The sequence below is a fragment of the Sciurus carolinensis genome, unplaced genomic scaffold, assembly GCF_902686445.1.
Source record: "Sciurus carolinensis unplaced genomic scaffold, mSciCar1.2, whole genome shotgun sequence".
NCBI lineage: Eukaryota > Metazoa > Chordata > Mammalia > Rodentia > Sciuridae > Sciurus > Sciurus carolinensis.
In genome coordinates, this window is record NW_025920161.1 from 435,703 (window position 1) to 450,076 (window position 14,374).

The window sequence follows — 14,374 nt, forward strand, 5'->3', positions numbered from 1 at the left end:
TTTCCCTCCTGATGTCTTCTGTTATCCATTCATCATATAATAGTGTATTATTTAATCTCCAGGTATTGGAGAAGTTTCTGTTTTTTATTCTGTCATTTATTTCTAATTTCAATTCATTATGATCTGATAGAGTACAAGGTAGTATCTCTATCTTCTTGTATTTGCTAACAGTAGCTTTGTGGCATAAAATCTATTTTAGAAGACAGGAAATAGTTAAAATCAGAGCCGAAATCAACGAAATTGAAACAAAAGAAACAATTGGAAAAATTAACAAAATAAATAGTTGGTTCTTTGAAAAAATAAACAAAATTGAAAAACCCTTAGCCACACTAACAAAGAGAAAGAGGGAGAAAACTCAAATTACTAAAATTCGGAATGAACAAGGAAACATCACAACAGACACGAGTGAAATACAAAACATAATTAGAAGCTATTTCGAAAATCTATATTCCAACAAAACAGAAAACCTCGAAGACATCAACAAATTTCTAGAGACATATGAATTACCTAAACTGAACGAGGAGGACATACACAACTTAAATAAACCAATTTCAAGCAATGAAATAGAAGAGGTCATCAAAAGCCTACCAACAAAGAAAAGGCCAGGACCAGATGGGTTCTCAGCAGAGTTCTACAAAACCTTTAAAGAAGAGCTCATTCCAATACTCCTCAAAGTATTCCATGAAATAGAAGAGGAGGGAACCCTCCCAAACTCATTCTATGAAGCCAATATCACCCTGATACCTAAACCAGACAGAGACACATCGAGAAAAGAAAATTTCAGACCAATATCCTTAATGAACATCGACGCAAAAATTCTCAACAAAATTTTAGCAAATCGCATACAAATATATATTAAAAAGATAGTGCACCACGATCAAGTGGGTTTTATCCCAGGGATGCAAGGTTGGTTCAACATTCGGAAATCAATAAATGTAATTCACCATATCAACAGACTTAAAGTTAAGAATCACATGATTATTTCAATAGATGCAGAAAAAGCATTCGATAAAATACAGCATCCCTTCATGCTCAAAACACTAGAAAAAATTGGGGTAGTGGGAACATTCCTTAACATTATAAAGGCAATCTACGCTAAGCCCATGGCTAATATCATTCTAAATGGTGAAAAACTGAAAGCGTTCCCCCTAAAAACTGGAACAAGGCAGGGATGCCCTCTTTCACCGCTTCTATTCAACATCGTCCTTGAGACTCTAGCCAGAGCAATCAGACAAACCAAAGAAATTAAAGGGATACGAATAGGAAAAGAAGAACTCAAACTATCCCTGTTCGCTGATGACATGATTATATATTTAGAGGAACCTGGAAATTCCACCAGAAAACTTTTAGAACTCATAAGTGAATTCAGTAAAGTAGCAGGTTACAAGATCAATGCTCATAAATCCAATGCATTTTTATACATAAGTGATGAATCTTCAGAAAGAGAAATGAGGAAAACTACCCCATTCACAATAGCACCAAAAAAAATAAAATACTTGGGAATCAATCTCACAAAAGAGGCGAAAGACCTCTACAATGAGAACTACAGAACACTAAAGAAAGAAATTCAAGAAAACCTTAGAAAATGGAAAGATCTCCCATGTTCCTGGATAGGCAGAATTAATATTGTCAAAATGGCTATACTACCTAAAGTGCTATACAGATTCAATGCAATTCCAATTAAAATCCCAATGATGTACCTTGCAGAAATAGAGCAAGCAATTATGAAATTCATCTGGAAGAATAAAAAACCTAGAATAGCTAAAGCAATCCTCAGTAGCAAGAGCGAAGCAGGGGGTATTGCAATACCAGATCTTCAACTCTACTACAAAGCAATAGTAACAAAAATGACAGGGTATTGGTACCAAAATAGACGGGTAGATCAATGGTACAGAATAGAGGACATGGACACAAACCCAAATAAATACAATTTTCTCATACTAGACAAAGGTTCCAAAAATATGCAATGGAGGAAATATAGCCTCTTCAACAAATGGTGCTGGGAAAACTGGAAAACCATATGCAATAGAATGAAATTAAACCCCTATCTCTCACCCTACACAAAACTCAACTCAAAATGGATCAAGGACCTTGGAATCAGACCAGAGACCCTGCATCTTATAGAAGAAAAAGTAGGTCCAAATCTTCAACTTGTTGGCTTAGGATCAGACTTCCTTAACAGGACTCCCATAGCACAAGAAATAAAAGCAAGAATCAACAACTGGGATAGATTCAAACTAAAAAGCTTTCTCTCAGCAAAGGAAACTATCAGAAATGTGAAGAGAGAGCCTACGGAGTGGGAGAATATCTTTGCCAACCATACCTCAGATAGAGCGCTAATTTCCAGAATCTATAAAGAACTCAAAAAACTCTACATGAAGAATACAAATAATCCAATCAACAAATGGTCTAAGGAAATGAACAGACACTTCACAGAAGAAGATGTACAAGTAATCAACAGATATATGAAGAAATGTTCAACATCCCTAGTAATAAGGGAAATGCAAATCAAAACTGCCCTAAGATTTCACCTCACCCCAATTAGAATGGCGATTATCAAGAATACAAGCAACAATAGGTGTTGGCGAGGATGTGGTGAAAAAGGAACACTCATACACTGCTGGTGGGGTTGCAAATTAGTGCAGCCACTCTGGAAAGCAGTGTGGAGATTTCTCAGAAAGCTTGGAATGGAAACACCATTTGACCCAGCTATCCCACTCCTTGGCCTATACCCAAAGGACTTAAAATCAGCATACTACAGAGATACAGCCACATCAATGTTCATTGCTGCTCAATTCACCATAGCCAGATTGTGGAACCAACCTAGATGCCCTTCAGTTGATGAATGGATAAAGAAACTGTGGCACATTTATACAATGGAATATTACTCCGCAATGAAGAATGATAAAATTATGGCATTTGTAGGCAAATGGACGAAATTGGAGAATATCATGCTAAGTGAGATAAGCCAATCTCAAAAAACTAAAGGACGAATGATCTCGCTGATAAGCGGATGAGGACATATAATGGGGGGTGGGAGGGGTTAGCATTAGGTTTAGGGTTAGGTTTAGGGTTAGGGATAAGGAGAGTGGTAAGAATGAAGGAAAGAAGGACTGTATAGAGGGAAAAGAGGGGTGGGAGGGGTGGGGGGGAGGGAAAAAAATAAACATCATTGCCCTATGTAAACGTATGATTACACAAATGGTATGCCTTGACTCTATGTACAAATAGAGAAACAACATGTATCCCATTTGTATACAATTAAAAAAATAAATATATATAAAAAAAACATAACATTTTAATGAATATAGGAAGATCTGTACTTACTGATTGTTACTTGATCAAAAATTAGCCATAGATATATGGTGAGAGTTCTACATTTTTAATAAAACTTTCAAGACCTTTAAAAAAAAAAAAAAGAAAGTGTGTGTGCTAGAGAGAGTGTAAAGCCAGGAGGATAGAGAAAAGTGAGTAGGACAGACAGAAGAATGGAAAAAAGATGGTGAGGAAGTTACAGTAAAACAGTTGAATTCTGCCAGACTATCAGGGGACCAATATTGGAGAAGGATACTTGCAATCTGACTGATGAACCAATAGCTAGCTAGGATATTCAGAGATTGACAAGTGGTTGGGAGGCAGACAAAATGGCTGTACCTGATGGGCATGGGAGCAGCTTTATACATTACAACCTGGACCAGTGCCACACTCTATCTCAACTGGGAGGCCTTCATGGTGGAACAAGAGAGGGAGGGTGAGGAGAGAAGCCCCTGGTCTGTGCAGGTTCTGTCAGACTCACTGGCCAGCTGTGAACACCCTGGCTTCCTACTCCAGTTTTCTCTCTTGTACATGGACATTGGAGTCTGCAACATCAGAATCCAAACACTACAAACATGGCCACTGAGTGCACAGTATGGTCCTCAACCCTGTGCCTTCCAAGTGCCACAGGAACAAGATTCTGGGGTCCCAGATCTTGGAGTGAGTAGAGTTGTGGATGGCATTTTTGGAACTGCCACAGAGAGGGCAGGGTGTTTCCAGCCAGTGCTCCACTGGATACAGGAATTCAGGCACCATATAGACACTGAAATTCTGTGGAGGAGACTCTGACCTTGACTTATATGTCAGGCTCAGAGCTCCCTTGTCTGCCCCACATTGTCCTGTGCACACAGGCACAAGTGTAATGTCATTGTCAGAACTACCCCTGAACACAATAGGGCATGGTGGCAACAGCACTGGGTGATCCTGATGACCTGGCACTGCAAGTCTCAGTCACCTCAAATTGAAGGACAAAACACATAGCACATACTATGTGCACACACACCTCCTTACACATCACAGAAAACACAGCAAACAAAACATGCACACACACACCCTTACACATCGCACATCACATAGCACACATCACATTCACACATACCTGCTTACACATTACACAACACACACAACTAATTGTAGCAGATACCATGTGCACACAACTTCTTACACACCCCACAAGAGATACAACACAGCACACACTACATGCACACACAACTCCTTATATATCACACAACACACAACTCAACACAGCATGCAGCACATGCAAACATAACTTCTTACACATCACCCAACACACACAAGGCAACACAGCACTCACCACATGTACATACATCTCCTTACATATCACACATCACACAAAATGCAACACACACACACACAGAACATGTACACACACTCTTCACATTACATAACACACATGATAACACACAGCATGCACTGCATATAAACAACCTCCTTACACATCACACTACACAGCCACTATACAACAAACACCACATATCACGTGCACACTCGCCTCCTTACACATCACAACACATACAATGGAACACACAGTACACACCCAATGGCATACACAACTCCTTACCTATCACAGAACACACAAAATGCAGCACAACACACACCAAGTGCACACACAAGTCCTTACACATCACAGAACATATAAAACAAAACACAGGACAACCACATCACACACCTCCTTTACACATCACAAAACAACTACAGCATGACACAGCACATACATCAGCACACAAACTCTCTTACACATCACACAACTCAAACAATGCAACACACCACACACACCAAAAATTCACAAAGCTTCTTCACTTTAAAAACACACGATGCTACAGAGCACACACCACATATAAACAACATCCTTTCATATCACATGGCATAACCACTACACAAAAAGCAGCATACATCACATGAACACACTCCTGCCTACAGATCAGAAAGCATACACAATGAAACACAGCACATACCACGGGTACACACACCTTTTCATGCATTACACAGAAAACTTCCAATGTGACACACAGCATACATGATGTGTACACACACCCCCTCACACATCAAACAATACATTAAATGCAAGGCACAGCACACACCACATGTAAAAAAAAATCTTACACATCACATAACACACATAATGCAACACAGCACACAGCATGTGCACACAAACCTTCTTGCACATCACACAACATGTATCAAATCATACAGCACACACCACGTGCACACACATCCCTTATACACCACATAACATAGACCTGAAAAAAGCACCCACCACATGCACACACAGTTCCTTAAATATCACACAATGTACTCACAACACAACACTCTACACTCACAACGTGCAGACACACCTCCTTACACATCATACACAGACATTCAGTGCAGTAAAACTGCAACACACAAACACAAAATATGCACAAATGACACACAAATTGTATAGCACCCACTGTGCACAACACAGCAAACACAACACATGTGCACCCATTCACACACTATACACATATCATGTACACACACCCACAATGTTCTTTGACTTTACTAGAGATTACCATGACTCATCACATGGTCAGTGTTGGAAAAATTGTGTAAAATGTGACCTCTGTCTTCCACTACAAATAAGGTTTCTCTACTTTGGGGAGGCCTTTGAACTCTAGAGAAGGGTGTCAGCTCCCATGGGACTCCCCACCTGGCCCTACTGAAAACTTCCCTGACAGTGGCCATGGATGATAAACTGAGGTCCCAGGGCCCAGCCCAGGTGATGCCACTCAGTCCAGACACACCTGAGTGCCTACAGAAACAGCCATGCCCCATGACTCAGCATCACCACAACCTAGAGCTGTGGGGTCCCATACCCTTCACCCACACAGACTGTCCATCTGCTAGCCAGGTCCATGGAATTCCCAACCAAGGACTCTGCCCCAAGTCCATCCATTTCTCCCCTGGGCTGAATTCCTGATGTGGCCTCCCAAAATGGGGAACTGGTGATGGGAGACTAAGCATGGGGTAGGCCTCCAGGCTCAAAGTCACTTCCCTCCAGACTCTCACCAGCCCTGACTGTGTCTAGTGACCTATCCTGAAGGCCAGGAGAAGCTTGGGTTGGGCTGGGAAGGTGGAAGCTCTAGGTTGTTAGCAGAAATTGCTGTGGGGCCTGGCCCAGGGAGAAGGAGGGTGGGGAACCCAGGAGGGAGCTAAAGAGACACTGGCAGCTGGGACACCCCTGTCCCAGGCTGCTGATGACCACTGGCTATGAACAGGACTGAGCAGTTCCTCAGTGAGGGACTGAGTGTTGGCAGATTGGGGGCCCATTGGAGTCTTCTCAGGGAAGCAGGCACTGGGGAGGATCTTTTGTCTTCCTGAGGTCAAATAATCTGGAGTCTTTACTGACAGGAGTAGTGCCTTGACAGCATCAGAAATTAGATAAAAATGAATTCAATCACAATTTAGCTAAAGCAAGGAAAAAACTGGCCTACCAACACCATCCACAACAGCACTGTCATACACAGGACCATTTCCAGGAGACAGGCAGGTAGACACCCAGGGCCCTGTAAGAAAAATATCTGTGACCCCAGCACTACCTTCCTTCCTGGGCCAGTCTGTAGTCATCCCAAACTTTTCTCCGGGCGTGGAATGGTTGCTTGCAGGGAGTTGGAAATTCTTTCATTTTAATCAGACCTTGTCACCACATTCCCTCTAGTCCATCCTGCAGTCTTGAGGGGTGTGGCTCTCCCTGTCATCTGGCCCTTTAAGTGGGTGGGGTTGGTATGGAGATCCCCTCAAGCACACACAGAATTTGGGACTGTGAAGAGCCAGCAAGGAGAGCTGCCTAGAGTTTCCCATAGGAAATGACAGGGGAACCTGCTTGGGAGCCTTGGTAGCGCCTGGTTTGGTAGTGTTGGCACCTAGATAGCCTCGCTCTCAAAATTCCACCCTCCTGAGCAACAATTTTCAAAGACATTGCTGATTGTCCACCAAATATCTGGGCCCATTTTGCCTGGATGGACATGTGATGTCCTTTGGCCTAAATGTGTTCCTTCTCAAAGAGGAAGTGAAAGACTGCAGGAGTAAGTAGAAAAGATGCATTTAGACAAAGTGAGCACCAAAACAGGCTCAGAGAGAATGGTTATTAAACTGATCATAACCTGGAAATCTGAAGCATGTGCCTGGGGTGTGTGCAGTGGTACAGCAGGTGGGCTTTCAGTGGAGAGTGGACCCGGTCAGCACCTGCCCTTTTACCCATTACAGACTCCAGGTACCCTGGTTACAGTCTCTCTTGTCCAAATGCCCAGGACACTCTTTCACTTTATGGGGCTGCCCTTCTCCCAGAACTCTGCGGGTGTCCAGCATAAAGGTCCCTCTGATGCCTGAGAGGACTTTGGACCCACAGCAATTTCTCAGACATACCTTCTGTCTCACTCCCTATCCTTCTCAACCTGTGCGCATCCAGGGATTTGATATCTGAGCCCCTCCCTCTCATCCTCCCTGGAGTACATACACTTGGGCACAGTCCCAAAGCCAGAGAGTTTCTCTAAAGGTGGAGCTGAGAGTTCCCACATCTTCTATTCCTCATCCACCCCTTCAATCATGTGACTCCTTCAGTTCTAGTTGGAATTCTCTCTGTGATGACTGGTGTAAGGCTCCCAGGTGGCCCTCCTGAGTTCAATGAGGCATCTGCATAGTGACCAGGTGACCCTGGCTGCTACCTCACACCAAGCGCCATTGGAAATCATTACAAAACAGCAATCATTGCCAAGAAAACCTTGGGGAAGGTGGAGAGGAAAAGTCAGAAAGTACCAATGTCCTGCATGCAGCCCACCCAAGACAAGCACCGTTAGCCCTGTGGAATCTCTGTGACTTGCAAGAAGAGAGATAGAGGTCAAAGGATGCAGCAATGCCTCACATTTTCCACTGTTGATGCTAAACAGAAAGGCATATGGCTGATGCTCAGCTCCAACTATAACCATCCTGGACAAGGACTTGACCTCACTAACTTGGCCGTGCTAAACCAGATCATTTTCAGGGAGGTCCAGGTACTCCTGCCATCTGGGTTTACCAAAATAGTTCACACTGCTTTGCATCTTGAGGGATGCATATATTTCTATTGAACTTTCGCTACAACTATTTCCTTCCTGCCAGGGCAAAAGTGTCCCAAGTCAGTGTCATTCCTCAAATCATCAGGGTCAGATCTTTTTCTCCAGGTATTGTCCCCATCATTCTGTCCATTTCACCTATGGGCTGGACAAACTGTCTCAGACTTGGGCAGGAGCAAAATCTGTAGCAACATTTCTACCCAAAGAAAAAAATTCCCCAATTCCTCACTGTCTTTGAAAGATTCAGAAGATCCAGAACCCACTAGAAGTGCACTACACAAGAGACCTCAGACCTCACCCTGCAGTGTGCATGAGTCCTTCCCTGAGTGTGGTCACTGGGTTGCAACATCCACAGAGCATTGCTCAGTGGTCATGTCTGGAATGCCAGCTTCCAGGAGTCTGAGGATCCCATTTTTTGGGGCTGCCTGGACCCTAATTTTTATTTAAAAAAAGAAGCTGCTTGAGAACCCCTGGAATTGATACACAGTACCTAAAATCAACAAATTCATTTATGTTCTTAAACATAAGTACATCAATATGCCAAGAGCCAGCATCAGGGTCCAGGATGATGCCAGGCCTCCTATTGGGGAGGTGAGTCCCCAGAAGCACCAGCCTCACCCTGCCTCACAACCTGGCCCTGCCTCTGACACAGCTGTCACCTGAGTTCTGCTGGTTGATTCTAGCTGGGGTTGCTCTGGTCCTTATGAAGGTGTTCACCTCAATTGTCAAGGATGGGCTCAGCCCTAGATGAGGTCTGCAACTGACCTCTGAGTTTTTGCCCCCTCTCCTCTGTATATACAGACTTATCTGTTCTCCTGGAGTTAAAGCTAGGAACATCCATGTCTCTAAATTAGCCCACCACACAATGGGGCTTACTATGGGACAATGATTTGGCAGACCATGCCTGTCATCTCACTGGAATACCCAGGCAGAACAACCTTGCAAGCCATAGGACAGGCCATGGCCCCTCATTGACTGACTCCTGTCTGCATCCTCCCCTAGATGGTGCTGGCTATACCAGGCAGATTGTTACCCCCTGAGAAACTCACCTGGGTTCTGGTACCTGATCTGCACCTTGTTGCTTGGGTACCACTGACCAAGGAATATCAACCCCTGAGCTTCCTCTGCCATTTGGAAACTGAGATGATCCATGTTCCCTTACAGACTTGAGGCAGATGTTACATGACCCCAGGTGTGTGGAGCATCCTGAAGCATTCAGGGCAGACAAGTGCTCTCAGCAATTAAAACTCTGCTCTCCTGCCTCCCCAGCAGGATGGATATGGGAGCCCCTCTTTCCCTCACAACTTCAGGTGGGAGCTCACATGGATGCCCCATCCCTGCACAATTCTCTTCCTGCCCCACACCTACATGTGCTGTTTATCTACCTTATCTTCCTCTCCACCCAACCTCCAGAGCTTGGCTCCCCCTGGAGAATACAGAACACCCAAAAGGAGGCTGAGTCTCACTGCTAGGGTTTGTCTTGGGGAGGAGTCCAGTCCAGCAGCTCAGAGAGAACACAGCCTGGCCAGAAGAGTGGTGGTGCCATTTCTGTGGCTGTGCCCCTCTGGAGTTGGAACACAGACCTGGCCTGGGCAGGGCTGAAGGATTAGATCTTTCAGAGGAAACTCCAGGGCTGCTGAGAGAGTGCTACAGACACTGGAAGAAAGCAATGAAAAGCTCTCCAGGAAGATACAAGCAGTCAGAGCAGAAACCATTTGTGGGTGACTAATATTGTGCAGCATACAAATAGAGAAACAACATGTATCCCATTTGTATACAATTAAAAATAAATAAATAAATATTAAAAAAAATACCATGAGCACAGCCTTCATAAAACTGACTTTCTAAACACCAAAATAACTCAGCACAAGCCATTCTCAAATTTGGTTCATGTATTAAGTTATAAAACACAGCTATAAAATATACACATTGTGTATATCACAAAAGGACATAAATTATCTCTCAGATAAAATAATTTGTCTCTTCTAATAATGGGCAAGTTTAGACTGAAGAAAGAAAGATCCATGGTCTCAAAAGCTAAGAAAATTCTAAAGATACCCCTCGCTTATAACCTTCCAAGGTAAAACAGTGCAATACCATCAGCAAGCAGTAGAACCAAGCATTAAGATATGAAAAATTATTCTGGGTGAAGCATGAAGTAGTGCTTCAATCATTGTCTACTTTTAATGTTCTAATCTGTCCACAGAATATTTTTCCCCAGGGGGTTTTTCAATTTATAACTTTGCTGAGGGTAGAGCTAGACATTTTCTCAACCAGGTTGTGGAGCTGAGTCTCTTATGTTCTGATTTGACCAAAAGATATTGAATGCTATAAAGACAGGCTCCCCACTACCCTGCTCTCTTCTTCTCACTTTTCTTTCTCATGCCTCCCAAACTCTGCCTCTGCTTTGCTGATTTCTTATTCATTTCTTTTATACTGAATTCACTTCCTATTGACTCAAGTCTCCTCAACAAAGCAGGAATTGCTGAAAAGTATGCTTCCTGGTGACTGCATGCCACCATGCTCCCCTGATACCTTCTCCCCAGCTGGACCCTTGTGGCATCTTATCTCTGTCTTATGAATATAGATTATTGTAGCTTGCATCTCTTCTTTTTAAAATCTTCCCCTTGAAGGACTTTTGCACTAACATGGTTTCAAGTACTTCCTCCACACTGATGAATCCCACATCTGCTTATCCAATCCCAGCTTTCCTGTGAGCTCTAGACTTGTGTATATGTAAATGTCCAGTTAATCTTTCTGCTTAGGGTGTTCATATGTGTCTCAAAATCATTTGAATCCAGATTTCTTGACTTTAGAGAAATGTATACCAAAGAGCTCGTATCAGGCCCTGACTCCACTATACACTCTTTAAGATCTGTTCATTCTCATTCTGACAAAGCTTTTTGATATGTGCAATTCATTTCTTCTACACTCTTAACCAAGGCTGCCAGTGCCAATGGACAGGACATATGCAGAAACTTTCCAAGAATTATCTTCCAAATTGACCCTTGCATTTCATTATTGAAACAGCAGCCAGATTTTCTTAAACCAAATCAGAAAATAGCACTCCACCTGCAAGAATCCAAACCTGTTTCTCACCAAAAAGATTCAGGTGACTATGGCCTTGCTCCTCTCACCTGGGACACCCTCCTAATAGCAATGTAGTCACTCTGACTTTCTTTCAGACCTTGGAACTCAACAGACTCCTGACAACCTTAGCTCCAAATGGTTTGCCCAATGTTAAGTTCCATTTCTTTGTGTCACTGGGTCTTCTTTCAAATTTTGGTATAAATATTTTATCCTTGGGCAGGGTTCCTCTGATTATTTGATTACATATGTGTGTTTGTTTTGTTCATGTTTCACATTGAACCTTTATCAGACTGAATTTAGTAAGAACAGGAACCCGTGGAATGTGACATAAAGGAGGAATCTGACAAATGCCTGTTGAAGGAGGGAGTGCCTTTTCTTTACTCTGAATAACTCAGGCCAGAAAATGGACCAATGAAATGACTCAGTGAAGTATAATGATGACCAGCAAAAGGCAAGAGGAAAGAAAGAGAGAGCTGATTTAAGACCATGGATGTTGCCAAAAGGCCATGCACTGAATATTACTTCTGTGTTAAATGTTCAGAATGAACAAATCATTGAGACAAAGTCTTACAATTTCTGGAGCTAGAGAAGACTTATAAATGAGAATGACTATAAATGGAAACAGGGTTTTCTTTCAGAGTAAAGGAAAATTTCTGATAGGCAGTGGTGTACATGCACAACAGTGTGGATATGCTAATGATCTAGAACTGGAGAAGAACACTTCACAAGTCAAATTCATAGTGGGAATATCACACCTCAATAAAGCTGTTATTTAAAAAAAAAGTACACGAGATGAACTGCTGTGAGGCAGCTATAGCCCACTAACTAGACCACAAGACCTAAAGACTGATTTCATTTTATTGATCTTTTAATCTGCAGAGCCTACTATGGAGGTGAGACTTACACACTGAATATAGCCTGGATCCTAGGGACCATCTTTGAAGCAAATACTCAAACCATTAGACCTAGCTAGGCTTTGGTCACTCTGATAATAGCAAAGTATGAACCCTCATGAGACATGATTTCCCAGATAAAAAATTTGGTAATTCCCAAAAAGACTCCCAGATTTCTGCCAGTACTTGATAATTAATTATGCATACATATACAAGTTCTGGGGAGTCCAGCTCACTATCCCTGAACTTCACAAAGGGAAACCTGAAATCTGGCTGCAAATGGCATCACAACACCTGAGACCTGACACAAAGTGCCTTCTGCCACATTGCCACACTTGTGGCAAATGGAGATGAACTGTGTCACAAGCATTCACAAAATGACCAGAAAGTTACAATTCAGTGGTTGAGGTTTATCCCAAGATCCACCTTTAATATGTAATTTGGCTTTAATTGACCTAGTCATTTTCTTTCCCTCTCCAGTTATCCACAACCTCTGTTTGAGAAGACTTCCTCTGTTTTCCTTCATAGTATGCCATGAAGAAGGAGAGAGGTCCTGCAGACTAGTAAGAAAACCGGTTGACTCCACATCATTTCAATGGGCTGCCTATCTCTATTCAACCATAAAGAAAAACAATATGGGATTTGCAGATAAATGGATAAAATTGGAGAATATCATGCTATGTGAATTAAGCACTCCCAAAAAAACAAAGGCCAAATGTTTTCCCTAATTAGTGGATGATGACATATAATGGGGGTGGAGGGATGAGGGGTGAGAGACAAATGAAGGAATTTTAGATTATGTTGAGAGAAATGAGAGGGAAGAGGGGGTTATGAAAATTAGTGGAATGAGACAGACATCATTGTCATATGTTTATGTATGATGAAACAAATGGTATGAATCTACATCATGCACAACCATAGAAACAAAAAGATATACCCCATTTGTGTACAATAAATCAAAATGCAGTCTGTAAAAAATTTAAAAAATAATTAAAAAATAAGATGTTCATGTTAGACAGTCACAATACTGTGTACTCACTTTACATGTAAAAACTAAAATCCCAAAAACATTAAGATAGGATTTTCTAAAACCAGATAAAAGTTTGAGGAGGACCACTGGGTCTCAAGACCACTTTTCTCACTCTAACCCAGTATTCTCTCCATACTTATTCATATCCCACACCCTTCCATTCACTCTGAAACAGTAATGTGCTCATGCACTTCCAAGGTCTCTACCTCAGTGGGCACCCATCCTGTACCTCAGTGGTCAAATACATCAGCTGTTGCATTCAACCTGAGTGGCCTACCTTTATCTCCTTAACACACCTGAACCTGCCCATGCCAAAATGATTTCTTTTTCCAGTCTATAATCTTCTGGCACACCTTACCATGAAGAGTTCCAATGCCCTGTCATGAGACACATATCACCTTGAGCTACAAGTATAGCTCTTCTCTGGGGTTCCTTTTCCAGGGATAAGAGAATAGCCTCTCCTCTCATTCTTTATGTATGAGAATGAAACTTTGGTGGCCAATATTTCTCCCTGAACACCTGGAATAAGAAGAGATATAATCAGATCACCATGATAAACACTCTTTAAGTGCCAGTGCACACTGAATCCCAGTGATCCTTAGCTTTTCCTTAGATGTGACAAGCATCCTGAAGTATTTTCAGAAGTTGTACTTCAAGGCCATGCCTAGGCATGGATCCAATTACATAGCCTTGCAAAATCTTCCCAACTACCTGTTACAACATATTCCTGGCTAGGATCAAAACACACTTGTATTTTAGGAAACTTGGAGCTTGAAGAGTTAAGTTTCATAGATTATATGAGAAAAATTAGCTACTTCTTAAATGAGTGAGTGAACAAATGATGAAATGACCTTTTTCTGACATTGAAATTCCAACAAGGAAACTGATAAAATCACTCATATTTGACTGGATAATAAACTGCACATGAGATTCACAGTTGTGATACCTCCCTA